Consider the following 16,476-nt stretch of genomic DNA (forward strand, 5'->3'; position numbering starts at 1 on the left):
CATTACCAATCTAAGAAGAGTTAAAACTCTTCTTTAAGACATCATTAAGTCAACATTAGCTCAAGACTTTTACGAAACTTTTCCAAAACACCATATATACTTTGCCCTTCTTAAGGAACTTTCTCCTCTTACTTCCAACATCTTCGAAATCTTAACTAGGATCGTTAAATAACCTTTCTTACTTATAGAAACACCGTATTTGTCTCACCCTACATTAGTCTATCTATCATATGGTGACATGAAATTCTTCCGAGGTGTAACAATTGTTCACAGACGTCTTTCATCAGATGGCTGTTCAGATTTGCTCCATTGTCTGTTATGATGGACTCGGGCATACCAAAGCGGCATATGAGATTGTTCTTGGGGAAGTCAGTCATGACTTTTGTGTTCACTGATTTGGGAGAAGTTGCTTCCGCCCATTTGGTGAAGTAGTCAATGGCGACTAAAATGAATCGATGTCCATTGGATGCTGATGGCTCGATGGGTCCAATGACGTCCATCCCCCATGCCACAAATGGCCAAGGGGAGCTCATTGCATGTAGTTCTGTCAGAGGAACCTTGATTAAGTCTCCGTGTATCTGACATTGATGGCATTTTTGCGCAAATTTACAGAAGTCATTCTCCATCATCATCCAGTAGTATCCCGTCCTCAAGATCTTCTTGGCCAGGATAAATCCATTCATGTGAGGTCCCCATGCTCCCGCGTGTACCTCTTTCAGCAATTTTGTGGCTTCTTCGACATCTAAGCATCTGAGTAACCCGAGATCGGGTGTCCTTTTGTATAATACTTCTTTGTTTTAGAAGAATCCGTTGCCTAGTGTTCTGATGGTTTTCTTTTTATTTTCTAAGTTTTCTGGAGGATACTCTCCTTTATCCAGGTATGCCTTAATGTCGGCGTACCATGGTTCGCCATCTGGCACGGCCTCATGTGGTCGCAGTGCGCCTGTTCTTCTTTCAGAGTGATCTCTAGCGGATCAATGTGGGTACTCTCGGGGTGCTGAGTCATAGAGGCTATTGTAGCCAAAGTATCAGCGAACTCATTCTGAGCCCTCAGTGTATGCCTGAAGTCGATGCTTTTGAATCTTCCACACAGTCTCTCTACCAGATTCACATATGGCAGTATTTTGTCATTCTTGGTTGACCAATTTCCTTTCACTTGATTGATGAGCAATTCAAAATCCCCGATTACCAACAACTCTTGTATGTTCATGTCCAATGCCATTCTGAGACCGAGAATACATGCTTCGTATTCGGCCATGTTATTGGTACATCTGAAGTTGAGTTTTGCGGCCATCGGATAATGTTGTCCTATTTCTGATATCAACACTGCTCTGATGCCTGGTCCTTTGTAGTTGACTGCTCCATCGAAGAACAGTCTCTATCCTGAGTATGGCTAGGTCACCTCTTCTTCCATAGCTATCACCTCCTCGTCTGGGAAGATAGAACATAATGGTTCGGGTTCATCATCAACGGGACTTTCTGCCAGTAAGTTGGCCAGGGCTTGTCCTTTGATTGCCTTTTGTGCTACGTATACAATGTTGAATTCGCTCAGTAGCATCTGCCATTTAGCCAACTTTCCCACGGGTATTGGCTGCTGAAAGATATACCTAGTGGATCCATTCTGGATATGAGGTGAGTGGTGAACACTGACAGGTAATGCCTTAGCTTTTGGGCAATCCATGTCCAGGCACAACATGTTTTCTCTACGAGTGTGTACCTCGACTCACAGGATGTGAACTTCTTGCTCAGGTAGTAGATGGCATGTTCTTTTTTGCCTTCTTCATCATGTTGGGCAAGCGTACACCCAAAAGCATTTTTTGATACTGACAGGTACAGTAGCAGTGGGCTTTCTGGCCTGGGTGGCACTAAGGCGAGAGGATTGGGAGGTATTTCTTGATTTTGTCGAATGCTTCTTGGCATTCCTCCGTCCATTTTGTGGGAGCGTCTTTTTTGAGCAATTTGTGGATTAGTTCCACAATCACAGTCGACCGAGCTATGAATCGCCCAATGTAGTTCAACCTTCCTAAGAAGCTCCTGACTTATTTCTTATTTTTGGGAGGTGGCAGATCCTGGATAGCTTTGATCTTCGTAGGGTCTAATTCAATGCCTCTGCGGCTGAATATGAACCCTAGCAGTTTACTCGCAGGCACTCCAAATACGCACTTTTCCGGGTTTAGCTTCAAGATCATTTTAGCACAGGTAATTTTCATCACTAAGACCTAATAGAGTTCTCATAGAGACACAGAATGAGTCAAAGTGGCATCACATTGTTCCTTAGATCATTTTAGTTCCACAAAGCCATCACAGACTATTTTGAGCATTCAACAGGCACACCCATATCATAAATCTTATTCCACTAAATCACAAAGGTATATATCAACTAAATAGTCATGCAATGATAACTAAACATACAAACAGTATTCTCAGAGGTGCAAGTAAGCAAAAATAACTACATGAGGACACTGCATCCATATCAATAGACTTTTAGAATTCGGATGAGGACTTAAGTAATTCAAGCATGGATATAGCATATTGGTTTTCATTTTTTCAAAACTGAAATATTTCTTACACATAGGCATTTAACAAATAGACATTATTTGAGATTAACCCTAATTAGTTTATCTTGAGAACCTCCCTATCTTCCTGTTTTAACTCGATTTGATTTCACAGGGACCTTATGATAATGCACTAACCAGATTACATCAGGACCAATCTTTTAATTCATTTCAAAGGGGATCCATCAGAACTAGGCATATTTAGACAGGTCTACACTCATTTATAGTAATCAGGCCCCATTTAATTACATTCTAGCACCTTGATCACATCTTACGACTGACATAAGCATGTTTAGACCCATTAAGCCCTATTTTGGATCGACTATAACTCTCTACTTGGTCTAGCCATGATCTATTCAATCAACATGATAAAAGAACAAGCATCTTTAGATCAAGAAAGAGGTTTAGAATTCCCAAATCGGTGTACTTGAACCAATAAACCAACAAATCTTCCAAATTAATTCAGATGAGTTAACTCAGTTTCACCTATCTTAAGCTAATAAGGTCCTGTAGTCTAAGCATTAATGATAAAAGGGTTCCAACAGAATTAGATAGTATCCCAGAGGTCACTCACATCACTTCTATTGATTCTCACATTTAAGCATTGCTCACATTAGGTAGGTAAACCATGATTCAAGCAACATAAAAGAGAGACAATTAGGACTAAGATATGCTCATTAACAGGTTATACAACCCCAAGTTAGAAGTCAAGTAATTATGTGGCACTACATTCATTATCTAAATAACTAAAACAAGCCTCCGTTCAAGAATACTGTCCAAAATAAGTTATGCTATTCTCCCACAAACTCAAACACATGCCAGGACAATAATAATGCTTATGCATCTAATCATTTAAACTAATTACTAACTAACAGGGCATACTACATCACAGCTAAGTAAAAATATGAACTAAAAGAGCAAAGACAAGATAAAATATTACCTTTTTTATGTGCAGCCCTTGTCAAGAATGAATTTGGAAATCTTGTGCTTCCAATATCAAGACTCAGCCCCACAAGACAAGAAAAAAAGTAACTAAACAAATGTTTGGACTAAAAAGACTCTACTTTAACAGTTAAGTCTTGAAAAATTTTAAACTGAGAGCTCAAATTTTCGAGCTATTCACTCAAACTTCAAGTTGCATGTGTTCAAAACTTTTTTTTCTTTCTTCCTTTCCCCTTTCAAATATAGAGGGTTGGAGTTCTTTTTATAGAATCCCAAAAATATCAAAAGAAGTAAAAATTTCAATGTGGTACAAACTGGGTTTTCAAGTGCAAACGCTCAAGGCATGAAATTAGCGGCCAAGATCTAAAGGCATCACACATATACGACCAGAATCCAACCTTAGAGAATTAATGAAAATCAAGCTTTAATGGATACAATATAACAACAAAATACAGAAATCCCTAATTTGATTCGAAAAATAAAGAAGAAAAGCAAAATAAATGAAGACTAATACCACATTTGGACAATTTTGAGTGAAAAAGTGTTGAAGCATTAATTGTTAGCTTGAAATAGATGATACGAGACTGGGCAAACACTGCCATCTCTATGCCGTTGCCATTTTTTGGATGAAAGAGAAGAGGGGTGTAAGGCAGCGGCTAGGGTTTTCTAGAGGGGAAGGGTTGAGAGGAGAGAGAGGGTGGTATAAGGTTTGTATGGTATGAAATAAGAATCAAAGGGGGTTATTACCCCTCTTGTTCTGCGCTTTTTGGGCCGGGTCGGTCCATGTTTGGACTGGACCTAGTCCATTATTTAAAAGAATTGGAGGAGGCCCTATAAACGTGTATCACACACGTATATTTGCGTATACTAGGTGTGTATACGCGTACGAGGGGAAAAATGGGTAGACAAAAATGCTAATGTATCGATTATTGATCACATTATAGGAATTAGGACATCAACAACAACAACAACAACCCAGTGAAATCCCACAACGTGAGGTCTGGGGAGGGTAGAGTGTACGCAGACCTGACTCCTACCAAGGTAGGACGGCTGTTTCCGAAAGACCCTCGGCTCAATAGAAAGCATAAAAGCATAAAAGCATAACACGAGGTCGATAAGGCCAAGAGATTCAAAGCGATATGGAAATGCAAATAACTAAAGCGACTAAGCCATGATGAAGCAGTTTGTAAAGGAGCAGTAGCTATCACAGATAAAATAAGATAATCAAAGTACAGGATAACAAATAGTAGCAGAAACCAAAGCATAGGAATTAGGACATGATTAGTATTTTTAATTAATTTTAAAACACGTCTAATTATTTAAATAGCCTTGATTTGCAAGTATAGCCTCAATTGGTTTTAAATTTAAATGAGTGTTGCAATTATTACCCTTGTATTAACTAATTGCAATAATGTCCTCAGTTATTCTCAATCCAATTAATTAATTCAATTGTGACCTCATTTATCCTAATTAACCAATTAAAGCTAGATTTGCATTAATGACCTCAATTGCTTTGCCAATGGATTTGGTCATTTCAATTAAGGCCACTCAAAGGCTAACTTTGCAAAAATGACCCTAGTTGTTGTAAGCTATGAATTGGTCAATTCAATTGTGGCCATAATGTAAACAATTAGTGATAAAAACCAATTTTGCATTAATGACCCTCTAATTGATTAATTAATCTAATGCACTAAAACAATTTTATTTATTTCAAACAATTATGCAAACACACAAAATTAAAGGCTGAAGGGCAAATGGTCAATTCTCTTAATTACTCAAGTTCCTTGGATTTAAAGAAAATAGTTAATTTGTCTTTTTGATAATTTAGCGATTAAGTGAATAGTTATTCAAAAATTGTTTTGTCGTTGATTAATCCTAACAAAATATTTCATGAATGCCATAAGTACCAATTAATTTCTAAATAATTTATAATGCCATAAAGATCTCTTTATCAATTTGAAGGAGTAGAATATTGACTTGAATAATTTTATAAAATTATTTAAGCTTTGTAAGATGCCAGGTTTTCTTTATTTATTATCCAAAGATTCTGAGTAATTAAAATAAATTATGGGAAGTCAAAAATTAGATGTCAACAAGGGCCATTGGATATTTATTTTCCTGTTGCCGAGAAGGCCATCACTTCTTCTTATTTGCCATGAGGCTATTGTATATCTATTTTCCTGTTGCCGAGAGGGCCATCACTTCTTCTTATTTGCCATGAGGGCCATTGCATATCTATTTTCCTGCTGCTAAGAGGGCCATCACTTTTTCTTATTTGCCATGAGGGCCATTGCATATCTATTTTTCTGCTTTCAAGAGGGCCATTCGTACAAACATGCCGAGAGGGCCATTCATACAAACATGCCACGAGGGAAACTCATACAAACATGCCAAGAAGGCCATTCATAAAAACATGCCGAGAGGCCCATTCGTATGAACTGCCGAGAGGGTCATTCAGACAAGCATGCAGATATAATCAAGATGGTAAAGCAATGTAAATCCGGTCGAGCGACCGCAGTATTTGCTTGAAGAAATCAAGACGATGTATATCCAGTCGGATGACTGCAGTATTCGTCATCAAAACCAACCAACGTGACTCAGCAGGTGGGAATAGATTTACAGTCGCCAGACGGAGCCGACTGATCAAATGAAATCTAGATGTATGCGGAACAAACGTGAAACTTTTTCTTTCGCAGCCGGTCGAGATAGGGTGCCCATGAGAGTGAAGCTCTCTGGCCAGGATATGGAAGATCGCTCCCGCTCATGCTCAGCCACACCAATTACTTATTTTTTTTTACTTGCTGGTTTTTAAATTTTTTCGCAAATTAGTTGTACACACACCGATATACACACAAAGACATTCCCGCATAAGGGATACCCTTTTCTTCTAATCGAGTCGAACTACAAGTGACTTGATTCCCAAGACTAGGGATATGTAGGCGGACTCATAACTAGAGAGTCAGTCACAATCCAATCAATCACACCAGACTTCCCGATCTCATAACCGAAAAATCCAAAATTTGCTTAAATTCGAATTTTTTGAAGCATAAATTGAGTTGAACTAAAAGTGGCCTGAATTTTCATGTAACTTGAGATATGTAGCAAGCCTAGAAACTAGGTTCCAACAACATATTTTGAAAATTGCATAAAAGCGAGAGGTAATATAGAGATGGGTCAGTCAAAAATCAGGGTTAGTCAAATTTTGTTGTTCAGAGATGGCTTTACCATCCCCGAACACCGAAGGGGTAATTGTTGACACCTAATTTTTGACCTTCCATAATTTATTTTAATCACCCAGAATCCCTGGGTATTAAACGAAGTGAAATATGTATTTTTAGAAGCCAAAATGATTTTATAAAATTATTTAGATAATATTTTGCCATTTTCATTTGGTAAAATAACTTCTATAAATATTATAAATCATCTGGAAATTAATTTACATATTATTGCAACAATTATGGTACTTGCTAAAATCAAAAGCATTATAACAACTATCTTGTTTAATTAGTTGCCCAAATTAGCAAGTATTTTACTCCGTCTAACTCAAGGAAATCGATTAATTAAAATAAATAATCATTTTGCCCCTCAACTTTAATTTCTGCATAAACAAATCATATTGACAATTTTCAAATTAATCATAATTAATTTAAACAATTAATTATGGTTATATTTGTAAATTTGCTTATTATGTGTTTAATTACGGTTACAATTGAAATAATCAATGATTAGTCTAATTCCATCCTTAATTGAAATAGCCAAAATTCTTTGGTTTAGATTAATTAAGGTCATAATTGCAAAATTGGCCTTTAAGTGTTTTTAGTCCGTTTTGTGGCTACGATTGAAATAGCCAATTTCATGACTTAACTTGATTAAGGTCATTTTTACAATTTGATTCTTGTCTAAGTAGTTTAAAAGTGGTCATATTTTAGATGTCCAATTTAAAGATGTTTCTTTAATACGGCGATTTGTCAAACTCTGCATATACAACCCTCCATATATACATATGTATATGGCTATATACATGTGTATACGTATACACACATGTATATCACATATACACACATATATATGGGCTGCCCCTTATTATTTTTGTGTCAGCTGAGTCCAGGCCCAAAAGGGACCTGACCCAGCCCATCTATCCATTAAAGAGGGGGTAGTACCCCTCCTCTCTTCATTTTATACCAAACAGACCCTAAGGGCCTTTTCTTTCTCAATGGGTCGTGAAACCCGAGCCGCCACCCCTCCCGTTCCCTCTCTCCTACGTCATCTATGTCGGAAACGACAAAGAAAGGAAAGGCCCGCTTTGGTTTTGGACCGTGCATGGTCGAGAATGGCAAGAGCATTAATTGCTCTGCCATTTCTCACCCTCTTTCCACCGAACTCAGCCCAAACGAGGTATTACCACCCCCTATCTTTTACTTTTCTGCAAAAATCAACGTTTGTTAGTACGTATTTTTAATGGGTTTTATCTTAAGGTGAGTTTGAATCCTCGAACCCCATTGGTCCAACTATGATCATAAGGATCCATTGAGTTCTGGTTTCAAATCTAACCCTTTATTTGTTGCATGCATCGATTTGAGCCTTACGATTACTTATTTGTGAGGAACAAGTCCAAATTCGGGACTTGTCCCACATCGGTGAATTAGGGCTTTTTGCGAATTTGGGATACTATAAATAGAGCCCACAATTCAACATTTGAAGTAGAGGTTTTTTGGGCATATTTACCCCCAAAAATCTCGAAATACTTAGTTTTTGCATACCTTTGCTTTGAAAATTAAATTTTCGAGTTAAGTATAATTTTTAATTATTTTTAACTTTTTCTGTGTTGGAGTGGCTGAGTGTTGGGATTAAGGAGCAAGGAGATCTATCCAAGTTCAATCTCAATTAGTGTTGCACAAGAGAAAGGTAAATAATCTCCCTTTCTTCCTTTTTATTTTGCATTTTTAGTCTCATATCATGTTTATGTTTCCTTTTGTAGCTCAGAGAATGTTTTGTGTTAGCTGTTAGATTATGTAATTTATTTTTGTCCATAGATAGTTTAGTTTAGTCTGGTTATTTGATTTTATTTTTTTTGCCTGGTTATGGAGTAGCATTATTTGATCACCAGTTTGGTAAGATCCTTTTTTGTTATTAGCCTAATGTTTATTAAATATAATTTCGATTTCAACCAAATTCTATTGCTTTGTGCTCTTACACTGCTTGCCCAGTTTAACTACACACTTAAGATCATGTGAAGTAACTGCTTGTTGGGTTTATGTTTTGTTTGAACACTAAGTGGTTATTAAGCTGTGTAATCCAATTTAGGCTAAGTTAATATTGTCTAATTGTTGTTATTATATGACTGAACCTTTTCACTGAGCTTAAGATTATGAGAAAGCACATGTGAATCAGTTTGATTATGTCAAGGTATAGGTAGTGAAGCTGATAGAAATAGGGGTTTAAAAAGAGTTTAGATTTAGTATAAAACCCTGCTAAAGATCTCTCATATGTTAGTTGAAGTCTAAATAGGCATTTGTTAGTCCAAATGGGAGGGTCTAAATTTGAACCTTAGATCTGTTAATATATGAACTGATGATTTAGCCAAATTTTTTAAAATTGCCCAGATTAAGTTAGCTATATGCCTAATTGGTACATGGTTTTTTCATTCAACCTGTTTATGTCTTTTGAACTATAAGCATTTATATTCATGTACCTCTATGTTAATTGAGTCTACCCCATGCCTATAAATGTATTGACAACTCTGATGATAATTATCACACATCAATAATGTCTTAAGTCTATAAATGGAGATCTGAATGAAATAAAACCGTCTACTTAACCTTTTTCCTTAACTCTTGAACATTGTGGTTTGTAGATACATGTCTCTTTGTCCATGAATTGCCATTTAAATCTATTCAAGTGATTCAGTCTGCTTTCCCCCATTGTTCTTTTTTCTTTTCTTCTCTAAACCATGTTTCTGTTTTAAGCACTTAGCTTGTAGACTTAGACATTCTGTTATCAAACTGTAACCACCATTTCATGAAAAATATAGCTTGGGATTTTGATCGGGGACCAGTTTGTTCTACATAGCTTCATGTTTATTATACTTGGCCTCATGTATTGCTTTTTTCTGAAATATGAAGTTTGAGTTGGTGCTGTGGCATTATGTGTTGGTTCTGTAATAGTGGGTGTTGATAATGAAGGTGTCACACCCCAACCTTGGTAAGGCGTGACTGGCACTCGGCACCCTACGGGAACTGAGCGAACTAAACTGTAACTCACGTTTTCTGTATCTCGAAAGGCAACATAAGACCAAGGTACTCTAAGCCATAGGGGCACAAGCCCAAAAGATAACATACTTATGTCTTCACACTAATCTCGAGTGCATGTGCCGGTAAGGCTATCCGTAATAATGATACAAGATAGTATAAGTCGAGATAATCATAAGATATCTAACTGCGCATATATGTCTACGAGCCTCTACAGGAGTACATGACATAAAGTGGCCGGAACAAGGCCCCGCCATACCTATGCAAATGCATATGCAGTCATGCTAACTCACAGGGCAACTCCGAAGCAAGTGGAGTTCCACGACTCGCCGCTGAGCCGGTATCCTTACCGAAAAGATCCGTCAAGCCGTATCTCAAGACCGCGGGCATGAAATGCGCGCCCCTAAAAGGGACGTCAGTCCGAGCAATGTCTTCGAGTATGCAAGGCGGAAAGTGCAACAAAATAGCCATATACTAAAGATGAGAAGAATAAGAATCAACCTGGCGTTTCTGAACTACCGATGGAAATCTAGCATGTGTATACATACCTCTTCATCTTTTTGCACTATTTACTAGGTCTGTATACCCTACTATAGTCCTGATTACCTTATCATCAAACGTTATCTGACCATGTGTTGCGGCGTGCAACCCGATCCATATATGATATATGTTTCTCTATACTCTCGCATGCTTAACTATATCTAGGTATAGTGTTGTGTCTCTATCTTACTAATCATCCTATACTAACTGCCCAACTGATCAGTGGTAACTGCCCGACCGGCTGCAGTCCGGTGGTAATAACTGCCCGTCCGATTATCGCCCGACGGTAGAGCGAAACCGGCCTGACCTGATACGGCCAAATCGCCCGATCGGCCGTAGCACGGTGGTGCCCGACACGTGGCAATCCGATGGTAAGTATATACATCTTCCCAACTGGTCATAGACCAGTGGTAATTATAATCAACATCATAACTAAACTTCTACAAGTAATCTCTATGCACTTTCCGTGGTCATCACTTAACCCGTAGGGTCTACATAATAACATAACACTTATAAGCACAGCTCAGGCCATTAGTACTTCTTCCCGCTTGACTAAACATTAACCAAGTCCTAAGATACAACATCTTCGAACACTAAATACCACATTAGGGATCCCCTACTAGCACTCTATGCATGTCCTATAAAACATTCTTTAAGAACCTGTTCCTAAACTCGTTGAATTATTATTATGGAACCGTCATTATGAACACATCTCACCTTGAAGGAACAAAGTCATAAGATGAGATCAATATCAATTGCCATGAAACAAGCTCAAGCATATCACAACAACATCGGGGACTGTAAGCTTTGGTACTTTTAGAAACAAGGTTATTGGATATGTCATATATAGGTTCACAACAGAGGAATCATGCCTTAAGAAAGAAAGGTTTAGCCTTAACATACCTTTCGGTCTTCTTAGTCACCCAACGTTTATTCTCTCAAGTCAGTGATGTCTACATATAAATCATTTATACTATCATTAGACTCGTTATTACACACTTGTCTCAAGCATTTAAATGAAACCCCTTTTGAATCGCAAATTGCAAAGATCTCCCTCGTTTATATGCCCAGTCCGAAATCATAATCCAGCAACCAACAACAATAACAACAATACCAACATCAACCACAATATTATCAATATCAATATATTCCATAAAATACCCCACACGACATTTGTCCAATTTTTCCACCAACAAATCCACTATACGATTATTCTACAACTCTACTTCCGTAAATAAACTTATATCCATATCTATAAGGAGAGATTCATACCTTATTCTCGCTAGTACCGCGATATCTCTAATATTTACCTTGAATTCCAACCAACATTCACCGCAATACGATAGTATAATCGCAACTACTCACTGTCCAAACTTAAATCCGAAGATTATACTTAATTTGTGTTAAAATCTAGTGGACAGAAATTGGGAGAATTTTCTAGAAGATTTGGGAAATATTTGGAGAATTCTTGGGTGAAAAATGAGGTTTAGGATCAGATTTTATCCTTAGATAGTGGGTCAAATTCGGGTCGAAGTCACTGTAGCGCGATAAATGCGTACTTTGTAGCAAGCGATTCTTTCGTAGCAGCTCGTTACTGGGCAGCGTTTCTGCTGTGTCATCCTAAATTGTAACGTCCATAATTCTCCACTTCTATGCTGTATCGACGAGCGGTTTGTTGCGTTGGAAACTAGACTTGACGAACTTCATTTCAGGCTTTTAAAACACCTTAAAACTCCTAATATACCTGGAGATATACCCCTCCAAAATTGACCCAAAATTCTTTCCAAAATTTTACCAATTTCCAAATTTTCGACAAACTTATTTTCTTCAATTTGCTTGGTCCCGGGATCGTCCGAAACTCTCCACACATGATATTTATCATTAATCATACTTGATAATACTCATGTCCTTTGGTTCCAAGGTTGGCCTTCTCGGTTATGACTTACGAGATCGTAATTCATCTTTTACTCATACAATATACTTAATAATGCTTCATTCCTCATAATCCAAAGTTGTTTTACTTAGCCATAGCTTGACATACTTACGTTCAAATTTACTAAGTGCTTCTCTGAAAGTACGGGGTGTAACAGAAGGTACTCCTTGGGGATTTATTCAAAGCATAAGTGTGACTTACCTAGAACTTAGAAGAGAGTGAACAAGCTTTGAGTTTCTAGTCAAACTCAGCTTGTCATCCTCCTTCTAAGTTGTTGGGGTTCCCCAATATAAGAATAAACCTTATGGGATCCCTTTTAAAATCAAATGGATAAGCAAACATGTATGCTCATGTTCTAAATTTCCTCTTTTTTACTTGGTTTAAATTGTGTTGTCCAGTTTTATACATCAAAGATATTTTGATTCTACCAATATGAAATCTGTATATTATACATTTAGTTTTAAGTGAGCAGTTACCATGTCTTGCCTTTGTTTGTTGCTGTCCATTTGAAACTTTGAAGCATTAAATCCATTTATATGATTCTCTTGGCTGTTTTATTCTTAATGGGTTGATTTTTTTTTTTTTAATTTATCAAGTGATATACCTGGGTATACAGGGTATACACACTTCTGGACACTCACTGAGTGTATAGAAGACAATATACTCAATGTATATGAGGTATATCATGTTGGCTAGTGTGAGCTGATTGTTTGGATTCTGGGCCAGGCCTCCCTCCTTCATAATTGTTGACTTTAGTTTATTTTTGGTAAGTGTGGATTGTACTTAGCCCAATTTGTTTGCCTCTGTTTCAAGCTCATTTGGGCTTGCATATTTTACCTATGTACTTTCATAATTATATGTTTAATTGCCTAAGTCAGTTACTAATCCTTATCATTTTTATTGTGATTACATGGTTCCTCCAGGCCGCTTGAGCCGCATCCTTGCATGAAACCTGTTGGGCCAAAGGCCCAACTGCCTTCTTTTATAAAGTCTGACGGAGGAGAAATGGAAGCTACTATGTTGAAGGCCCAGTCATGGGTGAAAATGACATTGATGGGCTTGGGTAGGCCCATCAGCCAAAATTTACTTTACTTCTCTCCTGCTTTGCATTATATATATCTTGCTTGTATATATGTTGTATATGTAAATAACACTTGTATATTGGAACCCCTATGGATGTTAGAACTTAGGACAACATTTAGAGTTTTAGGAAAGTCGCCTAAACATTTTTTCAAAGTTCTAATAACTTAAATCTTTGCATGAAATAAAACTTAATCCAATTTTTAACTAAGTTTAAAACTGGGCTAGCGTTTTGAATATAAGCAAAACGGTTTCAAAATTGATTAAGTGGTAAAAGGATTTGGGCCTTCCGCCCCTTCGTGAAACTTAGTATCTTGAAATAATTGGACTGTTTTGGGCCTTAAGCCCACTGATAAAACCAGATTGTTCCCGCACTAAATTAAAAAAAAAAAAAAATTCAATGAATAGCCTAATGTTGTTTAAAGGGTGGATTTCTTTTCGATGAAAACCACCCCGAATACTTTTGAGAAAAATCTGGATCCTTTGTTAAAGTTAAGGTTTTGATCTTGTATGAAATAAAAAAGACTGCTTTTGACTTAGACTAAAAGGGATTTTTGAGATTATTTGGGCCAAAGGATTCAAAGACTCGTGGACTAAGAGCAAAAAGGGATATTTGGGCCTGGAAGCCAAGCATTAAATTTTGATTACTTGAACTTCTGACTTGCATACATTTTTGAAAAGGGACTTTGGACCTGGAAGCCATAGGGCGGAGATGCGGGAAGCCCCCCCCCCCCCCCCCCCCCCCACACACACTTTATTGTTCTTCATGAGTCAAACATTATACGGACTGAAATAAGAGGAATGTTTTGGACCAAGATTGAGGTATGATGGACTTTGTACTTGGAATATAGTTTGACCTTATGGGCTTCAAAAGTGATAAAATTTGGACTTAATAAAACTTTTCTTTTTCTTATATATAAATATCTGTGTGTGTGTGGGTGTATATATATATAGGAAAATACTCCATATTTTCTTATATAAAATAAAAACCCGTAAGAACTAAACTCATCTTATTAGGACTAGAATTGTAGCGACTCTACGCTGGAGAAATTTCGGGTGTGTCCTAGTCCAGCAATAAAGTGTGTTGAACACTCATGTGAATTTTCAAACCCAAAAATCACTTTTCTAAGGGTAATTTTTGTCAAAATTTTTCTCAGATTAATGATATGAATGAATGACAGGTTTGCAAGAAAGAAAACATTTTAGCAAATACTCACAATTAATCACACATTAAAGCTCGTAGGTCAACCGTATTCTACAGATCTTTAATACTAGGGTGCGTAAAAACTTCCTTAGGGAATCACCAAAACCCTTATCTCGAACTTTGGTACTAAAAATATTTCTCTCTTGCTTGAAAAATCTTTTACCCGGTTTTTCGAATTTCCCTTAAAAAATTAGGTGGCGACTCTAAAAATATTAAAATCCATTTAGAGCACCAACAACCTCGAAGTAGCTTTTATGCACCGGCGTAAAAGTGAACCGTAACATGTGTGTGGTTGAATACATGTGTCTTGAAATCCTTCATTAAACTATGAACATGACTGCAAACTCTTGGTTGGTGGACGCTTCTTTTGAATCTATTTTCGGAACGTGAGATGATTTGAATGAGGTCATGTGCATGTAGGGTCAAACCCGCATCGAATCTTAAACGATATTAAACTATCATAATGAACACGTTTTTCCCATTATAGGATGATTGAATTTATTTTCTAAAAGACTGAAGTTTTAAATATGTTGTTCCGTGAATGGATGTTCTTGAACTTGAAATTGAATAGGTGATTTAAACATGACTTCTAAGTGGAATGTGACATGAAATACAGGTATTTTCAGAAGATGGTTTGAGAAGTGAATTCGGCTATAAGCCATGATTGATGATTCGGTTATATACCATGATTGTAATTGTTTATGTTTGGGCCTGTATGGCAAGTTGTGCTAGTCTATAGGATGATTTTCTATTATGGATCCTAATGTATCGATACAAGTATTGTTGTGTATGTCCAGAGGATGATTGACCTTCGAGGCATGCAGCCCGATGCATCTATTGCTGTGCTAGTATAGAGGACCATTAACCTCAGTGGTTTCTTAGCTCGGAGTATCGAGTGGTTGATATTTTATTGCCTGTGAGTGGCTTGTGGTGATATTGAGTTCATAAGTGAATTACTTGACGTGGTAACGATAATGATTTAACTTGATGTGTTCTTCATTGTTGGATTCTCTGATGACTTATTTAAGGTTAATTGCTTACTCTGCCTCTAGATTTGAACTGTCTATCATTGATACCGTTTTAAAAAAAAAATTATCTTGTTTTATTTTGTTAACTATTTCCCCTTAGAACTCACTGAGTACCCAGTACTCAGGCATACCATTATTGTTTTTTATAGTGTGTCAGGTAACATAGAAAAGGTGTTCATGATACACTAACGACTTAGGAGAACTTGCTGCTTTTGAAATTCGGTGAGCCCACATGATTGGTCGTGGGGCACCATTCTATCTTTACTTTACGTAATTTAGTGTCCGAGCTGCATCCCGATGATTTAGACATTTATTCTTTATCTTAGAAGCTCCATAGACAGTTGTCAGATTGTGAGTAGTGTATTGGAGTCTAGTATGACTCGTTGAGGCATTTTGTTTATGACTAAGTATTCGATTAGACTTCTCCTGTGTTATTTTCGTAAGTGTGATAATTATTTCATTTCAATATTTATGACTTGTTGGATTTAAATAATGGAAGATTATTAAATAGGAACTCATTATTATTAATTCATAAGGTGCTTCTGGTGATGTTCATAGCATCGGATGCCTGTTACGTCCAGGGTCGGGTTTGAGGCATGACACTAGCCCTAGTTTTAGACATAGTCGATGGAGTATAGTTCCATTGTTGTTAATGAACCCTTGTCCTTGAAATTCATGAAGAGTTATTCATTTGTGGATATCAATTGAACTTCTCTTGCCTTGATTTCAATTAGTATAGGTTTAAATTGTTAGAGTTAGAAAGGAGGATTTGGAAACCTATTTCCAAGTTTGTCTTTCTATTCCATCTAATTTGGGTCTTGCTTTTATCTTCTCCTCTCATCCCCAATTTCTTCTATCTTTAGTCTATTTGCAGGGTGTAACCATTTCTATCATTTCGGATCGAAGCACTCAGTTTACATCACATTCCTGGCGGTTAATTCGGAAG

At 37.1% G+C, this 16,476-nt stretch overlaps 1 long non-coding RNA gene across 1 annotated transcript; it reads left to right on the forward strand.

The window, feature by feature from the left end:
- The first annotated feature begins 7,686 nt into the window (after positions 1–7,686).
- LOC132054917 (uncharacterized) lies at positions 7,687–13,428 on the forward strand. The gene is made up of 3 exons (XR_009414407.1): positions 7,687–7,892; positions 8,337–8,402; positions 13,142–13,428. It is a non-coding gene; the product is annotated as an uncharacterized LOC132054917 (long non-coding RNA).
- Positions 13,429–16,476: the final 3,048 nt, after the last annotated feature.

This window comes from Lycium ferocissimum, chromosome 4 (assembly GCF_029784015.1).
Source record: "Lycium ferocissimum isolate CSIRO_LF1 chromosome 4, AGI_CSIRO_Lferr_CH_V1, whole genome shotgun sequence".
In the NCBI taxonomy this organism is placed as follows: Eukaryota; Viridiplantae; Streptophyta; class Magnoliopsida; order Solanales; family Solanaceae; genus Lycium; species Lycium ferocissimum.